Genomic DNA, 24574 nt, shown 5'->3' with positions numbered 1-24574 from the left:
TAAATTACAACACTCATTCAACATAAAATTCTTTCACTACAAAGCGTGTTGTACCGTTCCCACACATTATTCTGTATTGTTTTATTCAAGCGTTCACATACTACAAAAAAATAATAACGCTATATTCATTTATAGTTAAAGCACAAATTTTGACCAGGATGAAAACTCTAATGGAGGGTTGCAGAATGTCTGGTCTCTCTCTCCCCACCCACCCCCTTCTGCCCTGCAGCTCATCCAAAACTCATTTAAGCAATTCCACAGCTCTTTCCATAACATCGAATGGTGAGAATTCCAACACAGAGTTAAGAGAGAAGGGACACCAGGGGCAGAGAGCTGTGGAGCCTCTTCCTAGCACATGCTAGTCAAAACACTTAATCTTCATAACAGAAATCTAAAACAGCAATTGATAATTACAAGTGTTAATATTTCAAACTGTTGCATAAAATGTTGTTAAATAATAATTATTAATGTGCATGCAGTGACACTTCTTTCCAAGAAAAGCTTCTCATTTCCAATAAACAGGAATTCATTACACTGGAATAACAAACTACTGATATAAGTATTGCAAAAAATAACTGGGTAGTCTCAAACCAGATATTCAAAGATAGGTGCTCATAATATATCAACTACTACTGTAGCCCTTTTTCCTGTCTTCTGAGACAGTCACACTAATCTGACATTTTTGGAGACAGAATGCATACAGAATGCACACTTTCCATTCTTGCCCATCTGGTTTCAGTCTGTCTTTCAATAATTGTCTTCTCTGAATTTTATTACAGAGGTGCTCACACCCTATACTATTGGAGATTAAATCCACCCCAGCAAATGGTGTTTATATACAAGGAAGTGTTACAGACAAATGGCTTGACACATTGTCAACACTTCTAAAAGTACACGTGTCTTTAGTAGGAAAGAAATAAGCCTTTGTTGTGTGTTTAATGAAATATTTCCAATTAACTCAGTTTCATTTGAAAAATATTTTTAAACAACTAATTCTTCTGCAAATTGAATTCTTGTGCACATGCACATCAGTTAACATGGCCTTGTAAAAAAGCCCATAAAAGTTAGTAGCCTGCACACAAACCTGTCAATTGCAGGGCTGAAGGACATGACTGGAAATGCTACACCAGGTCTTTTGGTCCTGTGGCAGTCAGTCAGTATGGTCAGCCTTTTTAACTGAATTTGGATTCAGTGGCAAATTATGCCACTATGTTAAAAAACCAAGATCCCTCTCTAGGGCTAGGTGGCATGTGGCCCAAGGGTTGGACCAAGTTGCTTATAAATGAATATTAAAATACAAAGTCTCACCTAAATAGTTTGGTCAAAACCGTACTAAGGTTTGTTGGCATTTTTTTTTTGCCATATTTGCTTTAAAAGAAGATTGCTATTTTAGAGTATTACTGCAAAATGTGGTCTTTCTCATGACCAATGTATCAGAAACAGATTCTTTTAATATGCTTCTGCTATTATTCCTACCTTCAGTCCTACCAAGAGATGGATACAATGCTTCCAAATGAGTTGGAGAGCAAGGCTGGAACTGGTTGCTATTGGATAAACTTACTGGAAGCACCCATGCTGATTCAGTTTGAAATGACACTTAAGGGAAAAGAAAAAGTAAAGCCTACAAATAAATTGCTGAAAACACCATCTATAGCCAAACATGCCATTGCTTGCTTCAATTATGTAGAACCATTCTATCTACTCAATACCTCTTAATTATACAATTGTTTCCAGCTGACTGAAGATTCCTTGATACTAGAAACTCCCCAAAGAGCCATAAATTCAAGGGAAGTACCTTAACAGGGTACAATGGATTGTGTGTGGTTGAAGCCAGTAAGTACAGATTTGGCTAAAGGAATCTTAATAAATTAATGCCAAGCATTCAATTTGCAACAAGAAGGGGGTGGGGAAGAAGAGAAAGGTTCCAGGCTCTATAAAACCATACATAAGCGGAAAAGGATTCTTCTATAAATGGAAAGGGACCACAGATGCTACTTGAAAATAAAGCATTAAGGAATAAAACCTCTACAGTTCAGTCACATTTCTAAGACAGAAACAAAACACATTAACATCTAATGCATAGACTTTGTAGGATCTGTATTAACTTCCAAAAATGTCCTGCCACCTGCTTCCCAGCACTGGAATTTAGGACCACTAGGAAAAGTACTCTACAGTTTAGAGTAGGCACAAAGGTGTTTTAAAGGAGAAAGAGGTTATTTCTGAAGTGACTATTCAGGCATTTTAAAAAAAACACAACCCACTCATTTTCTAATTTGCAAGTGCATTCAAACAAAACTAAAGCTCACTTTAAATATATATATATATTTGTTTTATATGACCAATTAATTTTCCTAATGCATTACAGCTCCTGCAGAAGTAGTATTAAATTCAACATTTCATATATAAACAAGTATCAGTCATAATCCATGTATAAAAATGTACTATTGGAATAATTTAGTTACGAAAATCTCATTTAAGTACACCATTACTGCACTGCACTGAGAACAAGAATACATTTTATACATACATAGTGAAATTCACAAGCTTTACTGGCCTAAGCAGCTACAGTCAAAATGTGTGATTGTCAGGCTCCTGTCCTTACCTAAATGGTGGAGAAGTAGGGGTCTTATCTGACAACAAACTGAGCTTTAGACGTGCTCAGAGTACCTCTAAAATACACTGCAAGGTTAAGAACAATCTCCCTTTCTGAATGCAGGAGAACAGTTGCAGCCTGTCCACGTCATGCTTTACTTCTGAATAATTCTGAATACCTCCGAAGCACAGAGTGAAGTAGACAAGTTCCAGCCCTCCATCTAAGCCTGGAGGAAGGAAGAAGAGGATTTTCCCAGCAATTGCTATATGAGTGCCTTGGAAGTGTAGCAGATCTGCCAGGAGAATTTTCAACCCCCTCCCCCAACTCCAGGCTTAACAGGAGGCCTGTGTAAAGCAGTGCTTCAATCTTTAACCGGAAGATTAAATCAGTGGGACTGTTTAAGGGCACACTTGCTTGTTTCCCTATTATGATTAAAGGAGAAAAATAAATAAAAACAACCTTCCCTTCTAGAAAGAGTATCAAAGTGCAACATATCCTGAAGTATTCTAAAAAAAGGAAATATATTGAGAAACTCGTAATATCCCAATTAGTTAAAGCAATTGCACAGAAGCTTAAAAGCCAGATGATTCATCAAGTAAGAATCTTAGTGCAGAACCCTAATATCCAGAATTATCCCAGCTTAACAATTTATTATCAAATCTTTCAGACTTATTTTTATAATGAATAAATATCCAGCATTCTGTAAGATTTATCCAACTGCCTGTATTGCAATGTTAATTAGTAAGGCTTATAATCCTAACGTGAAACACTATATTCCCATTATCAACTGTCCCTTGGCTGCTGAGAAACATTTTGCCAGGACAGTTTGGTGTGATACAAAGATATGTCAGCTCCACACCCCCATTGGTGAAAGCTCTTCTGTACAATTCTGTGACCTTCCACTGCAAATGAAACATCCGCCCCTGAACTTGGCTTTGTCAACATTCCCATGGCTGCATTCAATCAAGTAACCATAGCAAAGTCTTAATATCTTAGTAAAGTGTCCAGACTTCTTTAAAGAGTTCAATTTTAGTACAAAACAAGACAACCTAGTAGAAATAAAAGTCCAAGTAATCCCTCTAAAACACTTTTCAGCAACTATTATCTTACATGTATAGAAATCAAGGAAGGATTTACAAATACTATAATAAAGAAAAACAGAGAAAACTCCATTATAAAGGGTATTTTTAAGAAGACACTAATAGTTTTTATTTTACTTCCTTTTGACAACACTTACCAGAGCTAGCAACATACAGTATGCCACAAGATGAAGCATTAAATACATAGGTTTGTAATCACTTGATAAATTCACATTTGAAATTCATTATTAATCAAGTTATGGAAATGACCAACTTCTGAAAGTGTTTTTTTTCCTTTCCTTTGGATGGTATTGTAGGTAACCACATTTTTTTGTCAAGCATCAAGTCTATACAAAATATTTTCCCCTACTGCAGATGTTTGATGCAGCCAAGAAATCAAACCTGATCTTAAACAATTTGTGCTGCAATCTAAATCTATGCATTTTAAATAATATGTATGCATTATAGTAATTGTTACCTATAGTAATTGTTACCTTCAAACAAGTGAATGGATCCCAAGATTATGTGACATTTTGTTTTCTTGAATGATAAACTATACAGCAAACTCAACAAAAGCAAAACTGAAGGCCTTGAAGTAAAATGTATGTGTCCATTAATCATACCTGATGATTTTTAAAGTGAGCATAGAAAGTGAGACATAGATTTTTTGGGGGGGGAGATTGTGTTTATTTCTGCTATTCCCTGCCCCATTTGAATTCCTACATCTATCTCCAACCCCACAAATACAATCATAATTTGTCTAGACTCAATACTTGTCTGGCATTTATTCATCTCTTCATCCAACTCAAGTTGCTTTGGCTTCCTGCAGCCAATCAGAAGCCACACTTTGGAAGTTGGACGTTTTGAAGTCAAACAGACTTCCGGAATGGATTTTGTTGGACTTCCAAGGTACGACTGTATTTTGTTCTTAAGTGGAAGAAGCCAGCTCCAGAACCTGAGTAACTCAAGACATGTTGTGGATCTTTCCAAGCAATCAACCTCCAGGTCAGAAACTGCTGTACAAGACCAGATGTTACAGTACAATACTGGAATTTACTGGAATGGCATCTGACCTTGAGAAGGTGACAGATCGCTCAGTAACTGAAATTAAGTTTCCTTGCTCATTTGCACAGAGCAGCATTCTTACTGCAGTTCTTATTTCTACATGGAAGTAAAAAAGCATGCCTGCTAGTTAGCCTTGAGAAGGGCATGCAGATCAGAAAAGTAACTTAAGCACACAGAAATAACCAGAGTCAAGCTACATTGTAATCATGTCATGGTTTTGCCCTCGTTTGACTCTCCCTATAATCCTCTTATGACTCTCACTTATTCAGTCATGGTGAATTTTGTTTACATGTCTGGAAAGACACTGTCATTGTTTTGTTTTATGGCAAAATTAGATAATAAATTTTAAATAATCAAACATTAAAAGTAGCAAGCTATACTACTTTTATACTTTTTTCTCAATTATTTATTTTCCCTTGCTACATATTACTTTTTGTAACTTCCCATACTTTCATTCCCACATTTACAATCTTGTCATAGATTCACATTTGAAATTGAGCAATTACTATCTGTTTCAGTTTGAATTTCTAGTATGACCAATCCTGTGAGACTGGGCTGAGTAATAGAAGTTTAATGGATTGTACAGCATATTGAAATCATACCATGGCCATTACATACAGAGTTTAGCATGCATTCTGACTTTGAACAAAATGAGAAGAAAATACTAACCTATTCACCTCCTTGCCTACTCACCAGAAACTTCTCAAAAACATACTTCTAAAAAAATGCAGGGACAAGTTTCAAGGGAAAGAATAACCTTAATTTTGTGGCAGGTATGAATCCCAGATAAGTGAGGGGGTGGCAAAAAAGGAGACATGTTTTGTTAAAATGGTTCCAGGCTGCAAGAAAATGGATCCAATGGCACATGTGTTGCTCATCATTGTACTTGATTATTATGTCAAGAAAGCATGAGTAATTGCTTCCATTCTCCTAACCCTCAGAAATTATGTATTTTGTTGCCACAGCACATATACTGCAGTCACCTATTAAGCAGCATGTGATTGGAAAAACTGTTTTTTTATCCAATGAGGACAATTTAATAGCTGTGAGAGAACTAAATGGTAGTCAGCAGGTTTTCTAGGCTTTGGAGAATAAGGATTCCCTGTCACCTGCTCTTTTCAGTTTATAAAAGAGCTGCAGTCTGTATGCTTCAATATACTAGTTCTCAGATAAAATTCTCCCAACTCAAACACATCCAGAGTGTCACAAATCTTTTAAGTTCATAACTATCTCAAGCTTTGAGTGAACTAGTTCACAGCTTTACATTTAGGCATTAAACATGCACTGCTGAGAAGATGAAGAACATGGCTACATCAGTTAGGATAATGATACCTGTAACAATATATACAATTATGTTTCAAAAGAAAGCAGCTTTTTGTGTTTCCAACAATAGTTACATTTTCTTAGCCTTGACTAGTACATAAAGTCTCTTCCTCCCACCTCAGTAGTTTTCAGCTCTGCTGCTCATTCCAGCTTGCCCTCTACCACTATAGTGGTGAACTGTGTTTTCCAGCCAAGGGAAAACTATCTAGTATAGTGGTAACTTTGCTCACACTTTGACACTTTTAAGCCCAAAAGGCAAATAACCTTTCGCAGATGTAACATAACTAAGGGAAGAAACTGCTAATATTTTCATGGCCAAGTATCATAATTTAAATGCCACTGTCATGAGTTCTGTGGAAAAAATATTAATTCAATAGCATCTGTGTGATTACCGAGTGTCCAAACAATATTTAATGTGTAATGATCACAAACCCCACACCTGAGCCCTTTGGAATGTACAGAGAATTCTGGAAAGAAGACCTAGGGTAGACTTCATAGACTGCCAAAATTTGTGGCAGCCACCAACTCTGCCCTTTCTCTAAGGGGGAAGGAACAAGTCTTACTTGTAACATCACACTGAGTTCTGGGGTCACTCCAGCTTCACTGCAAACATTGTGGGCCATGAAGGGAGATGTCTTACTGCTTGGAAGCCTATTGGCCGCTTAGCAAAAGATGGAGTCATTCCTCTAATTTCCAGAGCCCAAAAAGGCAGGTGGTGGTGAAGGATATCTCTTTGATTTCTGATGAACCTCAGCATGAGATCTGACCGATCCTGAGGAAAGTCACAAGGATGACAGATGCATTCACCAGGAGTGAGCACAACTGTGGTCCCTTGAGCAAAGATGTCTGCAAGTTGATAGCTCAACCCCCATCTTCAATTCTCTTTGCACATGTTGGGGACTTTGAAGGAGCTGAGGTTAGCCTCTTGCATTTATCATGATGCTGTTAAAGTTTGTGTAACCAGCAGTGGGATTTGCGAGTAATGTTTATATAATATAATCCTATTTTCAGAAGAGGCCAAAATGTATAATATCAACGGTACCTGCTCTTTATTTCTTGTTTGGAATGTAAGATGAGGAACTATGATTACATCATCATGCAGACAACGCAGAACTGAAGTAGAAATGAAAATAGGTCATATTTAATGTTCCCGGAGGACCCTTTCATATTCAACTCCCTAAGAATGTAGTCGTGTTCAAAGCCCTATTGAACACTGTGGGATTTAATTCTGCATTTAAAGCATGCATAGAAGTGGATGTGAATTCTTGACAGCCAAAGATGAATACTAGCATATACATCTACTCATTCAGAACCCATATCTTGTCCTCTCCCCCATATCACACAATATACATTACTGTATGGTAATGTAAAATATAAGCAGAAGTTTAGGTTGATTAATACAGGTTGATTAATACTCCTTCTGCCTATGGCGTCTAGGTAGCGTAGGGTACACAAACCTAATTGGATATTGGGCATACCTCCTCAGCAGTGCTACATTAAATTTGCCTTCTTAACTTGCTTTAACACTTCCTACCGCAGCCATTTTGTGTTTGCATTGCCCCCTCCCTGGTAACCATTTTGTGACAGGCATGCCCAACACACCCTCAAAATTTGAAAAGTTGTCCACTAGTCTACAAGGGCTGGTGACCCCTGAAATAAAATATCATTAGCCTATTATCTTTTGGGGGGGTGTATTTAACTGAAGCTTAGAAAAAAATAGAAAAAATCTGGGTCATTTTGCATGTCACAAGTATGGTTGTTTTACTCAAACACAAAATGTCAGTTTGAAAAATTGTTGCCAGATAATGAAAGGCTGCAAACGTATATTTAAAATGATGCAGAATATATGAAAATAAATATAGGTCTATACGGGTTGACATTTTTGCAGAATAACCCTAATATATAAAGCTACTAAAGGTAAAGGTAAAGGTACCCCTGCCCGTACGGGCCAGTCGTGACTGACTCTGGGGTTGCGTGCTCATCTCGCTTAAGAGGCCGGGAGCCAGCGCTGTCAGAAGACACTTCCGGATCACGTGGCCAGCGTGACGAAGCTGCTCTGGCGAGCCTGCACTAGTTTGCTATTAATCTAATCAGCCCACTACATTAATAATATAATATAATATAATATAATATAATATAATATAATATAATATAATAATATAATATAACATAATATATATTAATTTCTATACTGCCCTATACCCACAGGTCTCAGGGTTGTTCAAAGGATAAAAGCAGAATATAAAACCACAAAATACATAATCAAAACAAAAACAACCCAATAATCCCCCCCGCCCAAAGGCAAGTGTTCCGAAAATACTTCTGGAAGTAATAAATGTCATAAATTTGGAAGGAAAACTGAGGAAGACTGTAATCAAAATACAAGATTAAAATACAGTTTTTTGTTCTATTTGTACAAGACTTTCACATGCTTGAAAACTGTAACATAATGCATATTTCATATAGTATATGACTAAGCCATATTGAACAGCAGATCCACTGAAATCAATGGATTTAATTTAGTCATTATTAACTTGATTGATCTACTTGCAGGTATGAGTAAGTCACATACAACCTTTTTGCCAGTTTATTCTGACCTTTGTAGATTATACTCCATCGAATTAAGACAGATAAAGCAAATATAAATTTACTGAATACCGGTTTATAGACATAATTACAATATTATAGAAATATTTTGTTTAACTAAATCCTGAAGGTTAGATCAGCTGACTGAGAAGTATACAGATGTTATAGACTGGCTGGATTCAGAAGAGTGGTGGGAGGCACTAGCTGGGAAACCACCAAGGGAACCCCCAGGGGAAGAAGGCTCAGAGTCAGGGGGTTGGAGGTTCCCCAGCTGGAGATGATGATGAGTAGTCAGAGGGAGAAGATGGAGCAGATTGGGAAAAGGAGCTGCTGGAAGATGGAAAAGACAACAGGGTTTAGTGAGCAGGAAGAAGCTGAGGCAGAGAGCAGTTCTGATTCAGAGACTGGAGAGGAGGAAGGCCAAGAGACAGAGATGAGCCTGGCTGCTGAAGAGTCCAGGGAGTCTCCCCCTCCTGCTGCGACCAGCTCCCTTCCCCCCTGCTCTCCCAGAATACACAGAGAAATGAAGAGTGTGGAGCAACAAGAGGCAAGGCAATAGAGTTTTAGGCTGCTGGGGAAGAAACCGAGGGAAGCACCTTAAGAGAACGGTGGGAAAGCAGACACCTTCAGTCCTCGAAACTACTTACCGGTAATTGGGGCAAGACCTACTGGGAAGAGTTACTATGACCAGTAGGACTAAGCTGTTTTGTTTCTTTGCATAGAGAGTTAACTTCACTGACATCGGGTGCTCTATTGTTTTACTGCTGACCTATGCATGACTCCAGCTCCTGACAACAGACCACACAGGGCACAAAACAGGCATCTCTCTGAAAAAATACAATTCTTTCTCTTAATACAGTATTCAATACTGTAATATTAAAGTTCAATTTAAAACTGATCAGACTAGTCAGCATTGCAAATATCTGTAAACACTATTAGTGTCCAACAAATTTTACTAATCCAGCTCCCCCCACATATCTCCATTTGTCATTCAACACTACTGAAATGCAAACTAAATTAAAGCACTGCTTATCATATGTTCATTAATCTTTGTCCTTAATGTAGTAGGTTAATGAACAATATATGCCTTACATTAAGCTCTGTTGAGGGCAGAGTAATGACATTTAGAAGCACATTGGAGAAAATAAAGTCACCTTTGACATACAATAATCCACCCTCCAGGTTTTGGAAGGCCTAAAGGTTCCTGCTAAAAACACAAGGGTGTGTGTTGCTTTCTGAGTTTATAGAAAGATATATGAAACCAAGAGAGCACATAATCTGAAAAGGATTAATTAATTACAAGTAAAAGTCCTATGTTTACTCGAATGTATGTATAGCATGGTTGGGAAACCTGTGGTCCTCCAGATGTTGTTAGATTCCATCAGCCCAGCAACAGAACTCCATGATCAGGGATCATGGGAGCTTCAATCAAACAACATCTGGATGGTCAAAGGTTCCCCACTCCAGTAACAGAGAATTCCACTCCTATATATCAAACCTCATGATTTCTAACAGGCTACCTTAGGAGTCTAAAAATGTGGGTTAGCAATACTTGATCTATAAAGGTCTCCAAGGTACATAAGAATCAAGGTACTAGGCAGAGGAATGTTCACTATGGTATGCCAATTGTGTATGCAAATCAGCCTACCCTCTGGCTCTAATGTGGTCCTTGGCCACATTGCTCACCCCTGTCCTTGACAGTCCTTCTCAATTTAGAAACATATGCAAGGTACACATTCCTCCAAGTTAATCAATAAGTAAAGCACTCTTGGATTTATTTTTATTGTGCAGTAAAAGGAGCTAACTTTGACAACTCTGTATTTAGTAAAATGTAAATATCAGGCAGCTTTTGCTCTATCAATCAATAGCTTATAAAGAATTGTGCAAGTATCACAAGGTAAAAGATTCAATCATCTCCACTTTACTCGATGAGGCAACCATGCTTTGCTTTTCAACTTCAAACATGTTTTGACAATTAACCACCAACATATTATAGTCAGGTGAGGGTTGTAACCAAAATCTTTTACAACAGGTCCTTGTGAAACCTGAAGCCAAAATATATCAAAGGTCACCTTGTATAAAAGAGAGCCTTATTGTTTTTTCTAAGCACTCTAACAAAACCTTTGTTCGAGTAGAAGGAACTCAAGAGAGTATTTTATTTAACCCTAGGCAATGGAAGCAGCATACAATTTATATTACAAAGGTGGAAGATGAGATTACCTGATGAAGTAAGGTTGTTTTATGTTGGAATACTGGGTGGAGGCCTCTCTCAAAAGTAAAGCTTCAGGCTATTATTTCACCTTTATGAATAAAACCAGACATTACACAATTCAGCTATCCTTTGTTCGAATGCTATGTTAAATGTTTTAATTAATGGTTTAAATATTAATATTAATGCACAGCCTTAGGCTAAGACCAAGGGCAAAACTAAAGGTAAATATTTTGCTGAAGTTTGATTCAGGAAATTCAATAGATAAGTTGCAAACCCCTGAAAAAGGAGAAATGGTATGCAAACCAGGTTGGTTATTCTCTCTTCCCTATCCTTCTATTCATGTTTTGAGGATAAAGATAATTGTCAAATCTGCTTTGACTTAATCAAATAGGTATGGAGAAAAAACATACCAGTTGCCATAAATTACACTAAAAAGGAAGTGTGTCATGCCTGAGTTAGAGGCATCTAACTTTTGCTCAACTACAACCCTGAAGGTTTTGAGCTCAAACCAAAATCATGTGGGAAGATTGTGCAAAAAAAAGTGTTTTAAACAGCAGGTGCCTCCCACAATCTTTCCCCTCCATTCAAGCCAGGTCTGTACTGGGGGAGGCAGAAGCTGCGTTACACTTGCCCCAGGCCTTGGGGGGCTAAGTTGGTGGAAGCACCCGACTCGGACTAGCTGCCCTGGGCAAGCTCTCTATGAGCCTGATACAGGCTCAGCTATTTCAACTCCCAAAGTTCAAAGACAGTTTTCAATGTGACAAATGCTGCTGCTGCTGCAAGCTCACATATGCAGATAGAAGCACTCACACACATCTCATGGGATGGAATGAAGGCACATGAGGTGAACAATGTGGCAGTGCTAAGTGAGTCTGGGCCTGGTCAGTGCCAAAGGAAAGTTACCTAGTAAAACATGTATGCTGCCTGGTATTTCATGACAGAAGGCAGGTTATATGTGTAAACAGATCAATACTCAAGTAAAAAAGGCTCCCTGGATAATGGCCCAGTGAGTTGATAAGTTTTCATCATATTATGACAACCTGATAGATAATACAATGCAATATACTTTGTATTATTGAAAGAACTACAGAAATAATTAATTACATATTGTGGACACATTTTGTGATAAAAGATTTAGACCAGTGGTTCCCAATTAGGGGTCCGGGGACCCCTGGGGGTCCACGGAACGCACCCAGGGGGTCCGCGACCCCATCTTTGCCTCCACCCCAACTATTATTTTGTCATTTCTGCATGCTAATATCACAAATTTTATGGTCTGTTTTAGTGCTGTGCGATTTTTCAATATATTGGCCAAAATCGGTTTTGAAATCCCTCTGCAATAACAATTTTGACCCAGCAATACACAGCAATATTTCACTCCTCGTGCAAGTCAGCAGGAAAGCAGCAGCAGTCACAGTGGATGTCCATCTTCACTGGCTGCCACCACTGTCTGCCCTGCTGACAGCAGCTTGATGCACCCCCCAACCCCATCCCCTCCCACTCAAACCATGCAGTGAAGGTGACTCTGCTTCCTCTCCTCCCCCACCCGCCCGCCCGACCTCTGCGACTGCTCCTTCCCTCACCGCCACATCTGATCTCCAATTTCAGACATTGTGATATATCAGAATATCACAATGTATAGCCACTGATGTATCACAATGTTGAAAACCAGGTATCGCTCAGCCCTAGTCTGTTTTTTTTAAAAAAAAAACCTTAAATTCCTTTGCTTATTAAGGGCTACCCCACATTCTGTTCAAAAAATTGCTTTGCAGAGGTAACTACCATGGAGTCATCAAAATTTTCAAAAGTATGGGGTCCGTGGCTTGGCTTTTGAAAAATAGGGGGTCCTCAGTAATTAGCTAATTGGGAACCACTTATCTAGACTCTGCCTTAGCACAATGGCAGGATGAAGGACTATGAGAGGGCACATGGACCTCCCATCACCTGCAACATTCCTCTTCTCTGCCTCTGAGGTCCTATTGCCAGGGGGGAAACACAGGGTTTCACTGAGCTCACAAATGGGCACTATGCCTGTACTCAACTGGAACAACATGGTTTTATTTTTTTCTAAAAACCTATGCAAACGGTTCTGAAAAGAATTTTATGATCATCCTTTCAATCTGTTATATGCCATACATGAGTCATACCTATTTTGAATGCCAAGCCGCACAAAGAAAAAGAGTGAGATCAATCTTTCACCATTAGAAATCCATAAGGATTCTAATTTAAGTCACTTCCATCACATGGAAAACAGAATATTCCATGTGTCCCTCCCCCACACCAGAAGCAGATAGAGGGAAGAGAAAAATATTTTCTGCAGGATTAAAATGTATTTTATTAAAAATAAGACATCCTGGAAAAAGGATGGAGTTATGTAGAGGCATTGGCCATCTTCATGGTTTTCCCCATATTGTGATTTTTGCATAGCATATGCACAGATCATTATTCACAATATATTGCCAAGTAAAAATTAGGAAACCAGTATCATATGGACTTGAAACCTGTTTTAAGTTATTTATCACCCAGCTCTAACATACATCATGATTCGCAATATACTGCCAAGTCAAAATCCTATATCATGATATGTACTTCAAATAGGTTTTGGACGATATATATCGTCCAGCCCTACTGCAGAGTGATCCCAGGTTCCTAACCTCACCTTGTCTGGAGTCAAAATAAAAAAATTCCTTCCAATAGCACCTTAAAGACCAACTAAGTTAGTTCTTGGTATGAGCTTTCGTGTGCATGCACACTTCTTCAGATACACTCAAGCATGAGAAGTGTGCATGCACACGAAAGCTCATACCAAGAACTAACTTAGTTGGTCTTTAAGGTGCTACTGGAAGGAATTTTTTTATTTTGACTATGGCAGACCAACACGGCTACCTATCTGTAACTTGTCTGGAGTAACACTGAGTGGCTACTTTATCCTCCCTTATTAGATTGGGGTGAGAATGGGTGATAAAGTCGCCCTAGGCAACTTCAAGAAGCTCACACACTCCTGAGATTAACACAGTATACAAAGTGCCATGGAGCATGAGGTAGAAATAGTCTGAAAGTAAGTAATCTTGTGATGCTTGAAAATAACCCAAGATACTAGAAATGTTACATCATGTGAGGTAACTAATAGATCACTATCTTAAAATTATAGACAATTTTGAAAGATTGAGATCAAAGTTCTGCATGGCACTTTGTAGACACAACACTGGCCATTATCAGATGATCCAGAGATTTTTGGATGACTTTATAAAAGACATAGTGCTTGAATCAGCATGGAAGTTTTGAAGGGCAACTTGAATCCAAGGTGAAATTGGATGCTTCCAATCTCTTCCTTGCAGCCACGCCAGGATTTGTTCGCATAGAACTAAAAGATCACTTAATATATTAAATCCAAGCACCATCATAACGGTTAAGCAAATAGATGTGGTGAAACTCTACTAGTCAGGTATGTATTCAAAAGTGCCTCTCTTGGGGATCTACAGAAGTGCAAGTCAACAATACAAAATATGTCCCACTTATTATTTTTGAATAATGGTTGTGTTCTTGCTGTTTGAGTAATTAGCACAGTAGGTATGCCCATTGTTTAGACGCAGAAAGCACAGAATATTGTTTGAAGATTAAAATAGATTATTTGAATGATTACATTGATGCATAATAAAAAAACCCCAAACTACAGGTGAAATTTTGGAGACTCTACTACCAGTGATGTATTGTTGCTGCTTAGTATTTGTTTATCTGGATTTTAAATGTGGAAAAATTCCTAACCAACTTAATCAAGCTTTTCATAATTACTACCACATTATCAGCTTATAACAAAAACTTAGTGCTGCATCTAGTTTGTATACCTACAATAGTAGGATCATCTCTAACTATAGCTGGTAACAGCTTTATACAGAAGCCAAAGGTAACTAGAAAGAAAAGACACTCACTGGGTGCATCTTTTAATCCTGAAACAATCGGAAGAGTCTCAAACTATGATCCTTGCTTTAGGTTTACTGTGTCAAAGAGCACCAGTTGTGCTGTGAGGAGTATTTATAGCTTTAAAAAGAAACTGCTACACAAGGCAGTCAAACATTTTCCGTGTATCTGGAAAAATAAAAACAAATGGATGGCAGATATTATTTCAGTCTCTAAACTTCCTTTAGATTGCAAGCGATCGGTAACCAACTTCTAAGTCATGTTTTGATTTCAAAGATTCCTGAACACTTAGAAATGAACTATGGCAGTTGGAGACCTTTTATGCAGCAATAGCAGTATAAATCGTATTTCAAAAAGCTGAATATTTTGTGACATATTTTATATTATTATTTTGAGATGTGTTCTAAAAAACCCAAACTATAGGTCTGAAATATACCTCAGTACATTATACAGTACTGCAAACTTTCAAACAAGACCAAAATATCTGAATCAGTGGTGTGCAGTAGACAGAAATCTACCAGCAGATCCTCATCTGAGTGATTTGCAAGGATTTCTGCCTCTCAATAATGTCAACATAACCAATAATAAAATGACTCCCCCCCAAAAAAGGAAAGACTGCTGAAATGAAGGTAACCAGGAACTGATAATTGTGTAGAAGGGTGGTGAGCTCAGCTTGGTTCTGATTCTGAAAAAAAACCCCAGCATTTTTATTTATATATATTATATTATTAATATACATATTAAGAAAAAAACAATATATTTTGGTACTTTGCTCCAGTTGGTAGATCTCATAGTTCTAGTAAAACACAAGACACATCTCACAAGTCTAAAGTCTGCCCTCCACTGATCTAACACCCAACATAATGTATTTTAATTCACCTTCATAAATCCAACGATTGGCATTACACAACCTCACTTTGAAGCTTGCACTGCTGCTTAACTATCCATTTATTTTCTCTTAGCTTACAGCAAAGTACCAAATAGTACCAAGAAACCTGGCAGGAAAACAGAACAATAACAGAGTGATTCATCCTTTGCCATTCAATCCCAGCTTCCATCAATCAGAGGCTCATGGACACCTGCAGAGTAAGGATGAATGCCATATCTTGGCCAACAGCCACTGGCATAGTGTCTGAACATCTGCATGGCTGTGATTGCAATGCAAATAACATAAAGAAGTACAGAATATTGGAGGCTTAGAACTATAACACATTCTTCTGAAGAGCAGGTTTCTCCATTGCATTGTTGCAGAGAACTTGAAGATGTGTTAACACTGGCCAGGATCCAAAAGGGGCATATGGGGAAATCCAAATTAATCCTTCCTTCAGAACCCTTATAGCACCTCATCTGTACCCCAATACATACACAGCATTTCTGGCTATTCTTCTTTCAAGGACTTAGGAACTAACCATGTAGGAAAGGAATATATAGCATTTCCAGCAATCAAAGGAGAGAGAGAGAGGAATATAACACTGATATGAGTGAAAGAAATGGGACAGAGTTGTTTCCCTGTAATTTACTGTGTTGCTCTATAATACCAATTTCTTTCAATTGTCCCAACTTTCCTCAATATTTACAATGGGACACAAAAAGTATAACATTATTTCAAAAACCATAAATTTGTTTACAGCATACCAAATTATTGAATTTCTGGCAACTGATCTCTTTTAAATTCTGAAATTTATCTTAGATTTCTAAATATCCAGCAACATCACAAAACATATTAGTAGTAGATTATCTGGGGTGTGGTGTGTGTGTGGAATATTATTTGTCAATAAATCTCTCACCATAGGTCCACTATGAACTATAATACCAGTACTCTTTCCCTCTTATACCAAAAAGAGTATGGTTACATAAAATTGTTAATTAAACAAAATAATTCCCCTTATTAAAACCAATGTCTGTAAGATGTAAGCAAGTGCCTCCAAATTCTGGATTAGGGACAGAGGAAAATTTAGTTTGGTCTCCATTTTTAGTTTGATCTATTTTGTACAGTCTAGACTAATACATAGATTGGAACCTGGTTGTCCTTTGGATTTTGTACTTCTCCAAATTTTGCAATGCAGTTCTTGATTCAAACACACCAAACAGCATTTCAAAAACACAATTGAGGGTAAAATACATTTAGAAATGTGTATACAGAGATAAAGAAAAATATTTAAATTCATTTTTTTTAATTTAAATAGTTATTATAGCTATATAGCTATTAATAGTTATTTAATAAGTTGGGAGGCCATTAATGATGAAACAGGATGGCTTATAAATGAATATATGTGATGTCAACATGGGCCAGAAATAGACTGATTCATCTCTACCTACCCAAGTTCCATTACTAGACATTATTGATACGATCCCACCATTTTAAAAACAAACATTCTCATTTAGTTCAAGCTAGAGATGTTACATATTGCTCTGGATACGTAACTTTCGGGTTACAAACATGGCAAACCCAGAAGTGTATACTTCCGGGTTTCGCCGCCCATGCATGCACAGAAGCGCTCAATCACGCCACGTGCGTGCGTAGAAGCGGCGCCTCTGCCTTCAGACTTTTCAGGTTGCGGATGGACTCCTGGAATGAATTTAATTTGTATCCGGAGGGTCCACTATAAACATTTCCTCCTTGCCTTTTTCTCAGGAAAGAACTGGTATCAAAATTCATGTCATTACTTTAGGAATCTAAATGCATTATGTATAACTCTGTCTACCAAAGAAACATCATGTCTAGTTCTTAAAAGTACAGTTTCTTCAGACAATAATTACAAATTGAATATATTCTTTAAAGTTTTTGTTAAATATGGAGCTAAAAACTACTGAATTGTAAGGAAACTAGTTGTGCCAGTTTATAAGAACCAGGCAACAAATAATAACAACAGAAAGCAAAAACATTATAGTAAAACAAATTGTTCTTTATTCTGAAAATTATTGTGTTTTCTCTGCAGTGTCAAGCAGACATAAAACACTCATTTCCATAAAAAGAGATGAGAAAAATTCAGATTTTGTTTCTTCATATTTGTCACTATATTTATCACAGACTTCAAAAAATTGAAGTTTGTCCAGATTGAAGCAAGCTTCTACCCTTTCACATGTCAGTTGCTCTTACTGGTGTGAGAATTTCCAAATATAGACCAACTTCTTAAACATGATGCAGAAGGCGAAGGAATCTGAAGTAGGCAACAAATAACAAAAGCTGGAGGCTGTGTTGTGCAAAGGCCTTGTCACCCTGTTGCATGAGGCATACGCTTGTGAAAATCCCACAATGTATTCCTTGGCCAAATACCTGAAGGTATTCTGTACCCTGCAACATTTGAAAGTACCTTTCTAACATCAAGCCCTAAGTGCACTGCTTGTTTTGTAATCCAGTCAAATACAAAAGCATCATCACTTACATTTCTGCCTTTGAATCCTGGATGCAACAGATTCACAGCAGCATCAATTGGCTAGCAACAAAATTATGTTGCCCTGTACTTTCTCCCACTCCCAGTACAGTGGTACCTCGGTTTACGAACTTAATCTGTTCTGGAAGTCCGTTCTTAAACCAAAGCATTCTTAAACCAATGTGTGCTTTCCCATAGAAAATAACGAAAATGGATTAATCCGTTCCAGACGATGAAAAACAACCCCTAAAACAGCAATTTAACAGGAATTTTACTATCTAACGAGATCATTGATCCCTAAAATGAAGGCAATAATCAATGTACTATAAAATAAATAAGACCGTATTATAGATGATAAAAAATAATAATAATAAATTTCTTACATGCACTGATAGTCATTGTTTGGATGGGGGGCTTTTATCCATTTCTGCAGTCACACAATCAACCAGTAGCTGAACTGGGTTCTACACAGACACAAAAACAAGTCACAAAAACGAAATCACAAGCCACAGTCACAAGTCAATCCCATAAAACAAAGAGCAAATCACAGTAAAAAAACCCACAAAAAATATATAGCAAAAACAAAATATCACCTCTGTGTTGCGTGGGTGCTCGGGACTCAACAGCCAACAGACACAATAGGAAGCCACTAATTAGCAGCGGGGGACTCAATTTACAAATGGAACACACTCAACAGGAAGCCGAACATGTTCTGCTTCCAAGGCAAAGTTCACAAACCAAAACACCTACTTCTGGGTTTGCAGCGTTCTTAATCCAAGTTGTTCATAGACTAAACTGTTCTTAAACCAAGGTACCACTGTACTTTAAGGCCTAGTAAAGAGAGCAGAAACAGATTCACTAACTATGCCAACAAGAGGAAGACCACCAAGCAAAGAAGGCACTGAATAATTGCAAGGAGAAGGGAATGTGTGTTTCTTTTAGCTCTGTGGAACTCCGATACAGATAACTGCACTTCAACCTGTCATGAAACTAGAAAGGGAAAACGAAAAGCAGAAATTTATCAGTGAAGCACTTTAATGTTCTACCCTTCTATGCAAAATGATCTCCCCCACAGGTTTAAGCATCATGGATAAAATATCTGTATATTTCTGCATACAAATTACTTTCACTGTGGTTATATTTATAAGTCAACAATGACTTATAATGATACATCCTAAATTAACATGCAGCTTCCTAAAACACACTAGCCATAGTGCATGCCCATATTCATGCACTCGAGCAGTAAATTCCCAGGAGTATGCACACACACAAGAAAATACAATATTAGGGTTACCATATTTTGAAGAGCAAAAAAGAGGACACACTTGCAGACTTCTATTTTTAACTATGGATCGCTTTGACGACTCTACCATGAAAAAGAGGACGTATGGCAACCCTATAACAGTTCTTACCATGTGCCTTATCAAAAGCAGCTCAATTACTGTAGTGTAGAGCAAGCACCTGCAATGAATGACCTACCAAGTCAAATGCTGATCCCCTATGTATGACAACCCCCTGAAATTTTATAAACTTTTTTTTTTTTTGCTATATGCCTAGCATTATTTTTAAAATGGTTGGGTTTTCAAGTATTTGGCAGATCACAATGCATGACTAATAAACTGTGTTTGACTTGTGAGTTATAGACTGTGCAGGCCTATAGACTTAAGTTTTGGATTTTTATTAATAAAGGATCACAAAGGAAAGAAATCAAAAACTTTCACTCACTTTTATCTAATATCACTTCACTCATCAAATCATAATAACAATGAAGCCCATGTCACCAAGGTTGGCATACCTGGAGGTTACTAATTCGGCTAACTATGATGTATTTGGAACAGAGCTACACTACCAATAGAAGGAAAGCCAGATAATTCTGAATGGTCATAGAAAGCTATTCTTCTCTCTACCTCCAAGTCCTCTTATGAATTTCATCCAAAGAAACAAGCCACCAAATACAGAACAAAGTAAATAGAATAATTTGTGGCAGATATAGGCACAGACAGTTGAGGAATATCCTATCTGCACTGCCAATATCCATGAAAGGGTGCTCTCCAAAAATATAACTCAGAACACAACATTAATAGCAGTGTACACTTCTAAAAGACAAACAGCACAAGCAATCTGCTCCATGTTTACAAGCAACAGCAGTATGAACACCTAGTATGTGTCAATGTAAGATACCAAAGACAGTCTTTGGGAGATGGTGGAAAACACACCTCAGTGGGGAGCCACAGAAAACACAGATGATCAACTGGCAGAGTATCAGTGGAACTGGACCTCACACAAAGTGAAGGATGCAATGGCAATTAGCTGGAGGACAGAACACTTAGGAAACTGACTAGTTTGCACAAGCTGCAAGCAAGCAGGGCAGCCATTCTGGATGCCGCAAACCATTTGGCTACAACTCACAAAGGATGCATAAAGGTGAGCCCAAGCCTCATTAGCCCATTGTTGTTCAGCCCAGTGAAACAAAAAGTGTCAGCAGGGCCCCCAAATCTAAATGGCTTAAAAGAACTTTTGAAGTTTCAACCCCTCCCCCGGTCTGAATGAGCTCTCAGATCTAGATGACACTCAACTCCCCCCTCCCCGCAGCCAAAAACAAGGTGAACGCGAGTATTCACAAATTCACTTTGTGAGGCGGTGTTACACACCTAGTGCTCAGATGTAGGTACAGTATAAGTAACTCCGAAGTTAGGATGAGCAAAAGGCCCTCCTTCCACGGAAGGTTCATTGGTGACGCCCCACCCCCTACACGGTGCCCCCAAACAATAAACGGAGTGCTATCTCGTATCATGAATTGGGGTGAGGGGGGATGGGGGTGAGGCTGGACTCTCTTTGAATTAAACATGGCTCAGGATGTGGGCGGAACTGACGGCGGGAGACGTAAAAAAATCCCCCCAGAACACCTTCCCTCCAAAAAGAAAGTGTGCGCGAGGGAGGAAGCAGAGAGAAATCCCCCCAAGAGCAACAGGGACACTTTGAATCTCCCACCCCTGAGCGAGAAACGTATGAGGGATAAAGTAAATGAACAACCAGCCGCCCCTCCCGGACTCCCAGCGCTCAGGATACCACCCAGTGCACCCCTCGGAGGAGAAGGGTGCGAGGAGCCAGCTTACCTCAGCAGCGCCCGCGCCTTTGTGTTTCCCTCTTGCCGCCTCGGCTGCTCTGGCTGGCTCGCAGGAGCAGCAGCACCTCCTACGGCCGAGGAAGGCGGGGCGGGCCTGGCCGGAGTGACGAAAGAGGAGGGGCGGGGCGTAGCTGCCTCACTATCTGGCAGGAAGGGTCGCCCGGGCTCCTCCCCCCCGCTGGCGAAGTGAACGGCGCACTATCTGGCAGCGCCCCTCTCTTGCCCTCATTGATTCTCCCGCGCCTGCCCTCCGCTAAGCCGAGGGGCGCCGCCAACGTTCGTCCAATTTTGAATCCTCCCCGCCCCCACCTTCCCCCTCGACGCCCCTCGGAATAGCGGGGAGGAGGGGGAGGAGGTCAGGTGGGCCGCCGCTGCCGCCGGAGCTTCAGGGTTGCTATGCGGCAGGCAGGCGTGAGGAGGGGGGGGGTAACTTCGTCGCTCCGCAGCCGGAGGGGAACCGGCCAAAGGGGGCGGTTTGTTGTTACCTCGCAGCGGCTGCGGGCGACGCCTGAGGGGCGGAGGCTCCGCAGTGGCCGGGCCCGAGGGGCGGGCCTGTTGGCGAGCGAGGGCCCGGCCAACCGCCCGTCATCACTGCCGCCGCCGCCGCTGCCACCGCCTCTCCTCTCGCACGCCCGGGTAGGTCGCCTTCGTCTCCAGAACGTGAAGCCCCACTCCCTGCCCTCTTTCTCCACGCAGAAATATTGGATCTGCTTCCCGCCCCTCATATGCACCCAAGAGGGAGAAGAACGGGAGCTGGTGTTTGGTTTCCACACGTGACAGGGTTTTTTTTCTTGTCGCGTGTCTACCTTCGAAGACCAGGATCTGCGCGCTCACATTGACGATTGCCTGGATTAGGAACACCGTCCACACGTGGCGCACGCAGCCCAAGTCCCTCACGCAGCCGCCTTGATTTGTTTTTGTATTTTTACTATATATTTTGTTAAACCTAAAAAAAACCAACGGCGGGCTCTCGCAAGCAGCTTTGGATGTTTCCCTCTGCGTTGTGCTCCCTATCCTATCCAGGCTGCGGCGCGCGCCTTCGCGTGTGTGTCTGTTAGCACGTTTGCAAATACCACGCCTGGGGGTAAATAAGCCCCCAACTGCGCAGTTCAGTGCAAAGTTACAGGGCAGGACGAAATAATTTGAGAATAAGCGAGATCATTTCTAAACCCTTTTTTTTACAGGTCCCTGCAGCCCCTCGGGACTTGCTCGATTCCTTTCCCCCTTTCGTTTTGCAGTCACCTCTCATCTCAGTTGAGTTCTGCTACTCCATATTCCCTTCACGTTCTCCACACAACTCTTCCATTCTCTACATTGCATTACAAATTCCAGTTTATCTCCCCGATTATGTTGCTGCAAGACAACGTGTAACTTTAGCCTTCCTTCCCGCATTCTTTTACATTCACATTCCAGAACCAGATAGGCTGCAATCCCTAACTAGCTGCTACAAACTGACTTCAATAGGACTGCTTTGGTACGGGGTTTGAGAATCAGTCCGCTTCAGTATATATTATCGTCTCCTGTGTTTCTGAAATAGATTGGCCACTCCTTTCAAACTCATACCTTCCTTCATTTCAAACGCTCTCCTATGCCCACAGACACCTGTTTCCTCCATGACAACCGGACCCTATGCATGTTTGCTCAAAAGTCCCACTGTGTTCAATACGGCTTACTTTAAAGTAAGCTTGGGAAAGAGTGCCGCCTTAAAAGAGATCTCACTCCTTGCTGTTCACAGCCCAATCCTTCTCAGGTTTACTCAAGAGAAAAATCCAGTGATTTCAGTGGGTTTTAATTGCAATTCAATATGCTTGGAATTACAGATTTTCTCTCCTCAAAATTAAATCCATGACAGCCCTTTTTACAGACACATATTTAGCTCTGATTTCCAGCCCTTCTAGTATGCACACACTTAACATTCTTTCCATTTCTCTCTCAAGCTCCCACTCACCTCACTCAACCAGACACACCCACACCTACTACATATGTTCAATATTCCCTTCCTCTCCCCCCCTTTCCCCACATAATAAATATTTTTACCTAGAAGGTTCTTCTATCAACCAATATGGCTCTTTTTTAAAAAAGAGCCTTAATAATGCTTGCAAGATCCAAGACTGCAGATTTCAACTATCCATGGCTCTCCTTACTCTCCGGGATTATTTCATCACCATGATAGGCTTTTAGATTCAGAAGTACAGTCTTGTAGTGCTTGAGGATATGAGGATTTTGCCAGCTCCATTATGGCAATATGTCATCTGATATTTGCTGTAGTTGGATCTTCAATATGGAAGGAAGAGGTTGCATATTTCTGTCATTAAAGAGAGAAAATGCAATCCTAATTACTTCCCTTCTTGCATGAAAGTTTATGTTAATTTACTGTACAAAAGCACTCTGAGGGCAGGGAAAGGGGAGGTGTCTCTTGCAGTCAGACCATCAGATCATCATCCAAGTCTGCAACCCTTACATAAAAAGCATGCAGCAGAATAGATACCAAGCATGGCTGAGTATTCCTTCGGCTTTCCATACCACAACTTAAATATGTTATAAAATAATAGAAGATTGCTTACCAGATAGTGTCCCTGCTTTTCTTGTGCGTATGCCTTTTCCTTTTGTAGGAGTGTTAAATCGTGCAATGCTGCATAGAGAGAGAGTCACAACACACACACTGCAGCGGCTCTAAAGCTAAAAGGACAGGAAAGTATGTTACTTCCTAGAGAGGCTCTATATTGCCACTAGGCGCTGGCAGAAGCAAAAAGCATTCCCTCTCTCTCAAAGCTTATTGATTCTTCCCCAACTGTTTCCTGCCATCTAGGGTACAGGAAAGCTTATTTTAAAAATTGTACTGGCAAAATTGTATATAAAGTTCAAACTGAGCAGGGGAGGGGGGAATGCAACCTGATCTTTAGCAAAACGATGGACAAACTTCCGTGTTTCTAAAGTGGAGAGAGTAGAAATGGACATTACTCCCAATGGAGGGTTGTTGTAGGAATTGGAGTCCCCCAAGGATTGGTGTCTGAGCCTGTGATTTTTAGCTTGTTCATAAGGAGTTAGCAGCTAATGATCCCAAATCGCTTAGGGGTGGTTAAAACAAAAAAAAGATTCTGAGGAGCTCCAAAAAGATCTCGAAATTGTGTAATGGGCATTAAAATGGCAAATGCAATCCAATGTAAGCAAGTGCAAAGTGATGCTCATTGGGACAACAAATCTTAATTTCACATATATGTCAATGGGGGAGTAAGAGACTTTGGTGTTACATTGGATAGCTTACTGAAAATGTTGACAATGTGTGGCAACTGTAAA

At 39.6% G+C, this 24574-nt stretch overlaps 1 protein-coding gene across 7 annotated transcripts in view; it reads right to left on the bottom strand.

Annotated features, from left to right (window-relative positions):
* Positions 1-23989, bottom strand: part of ADD3 (adducin 3) — a 94992-nt gene extending 71003 nt beyond the window's left edge. For 2 of the 7 annotated variants that reach the window (XM_081192012.1, XM_081192010.1), the window contains exons 1-2: positions 21267-21673; positions 18534-18614 (exon numbers count right to left, since the gene is read on the bottom strand). The gene's annotated coding sequence lies outside the window, so the exon portion shown is untranslated. Of the gene's footprint in view, positions 1-18533; positions 18615-21266; positions 21674-23841 lie in introns of those variants that run through there. The other 5 variants (XM_081192011.1, XM_081192009.1, XM_081192013.1 and 2 more) reach the window with 4 other exon arrangements.
* Positions 23990-24574: the final 585 nt, after the last annotated feature.

Source organism: Podarcis bocagei (assembly GCF_964188305.1).
Source record: "Podarcis bocagei genome assembly, chromosome: 4".
Classification (NCBI taxonomy): Eukaryota; Metazoa; Chordata; class Lepidosauria; order Squamata; family Lacertidae; genus Podarcis; species Podarcis bocagei.
Note: the sequence above shows the minus strand (reverse complement) of the source record. Positions and strands in the feature narration are given on the sequence as shown.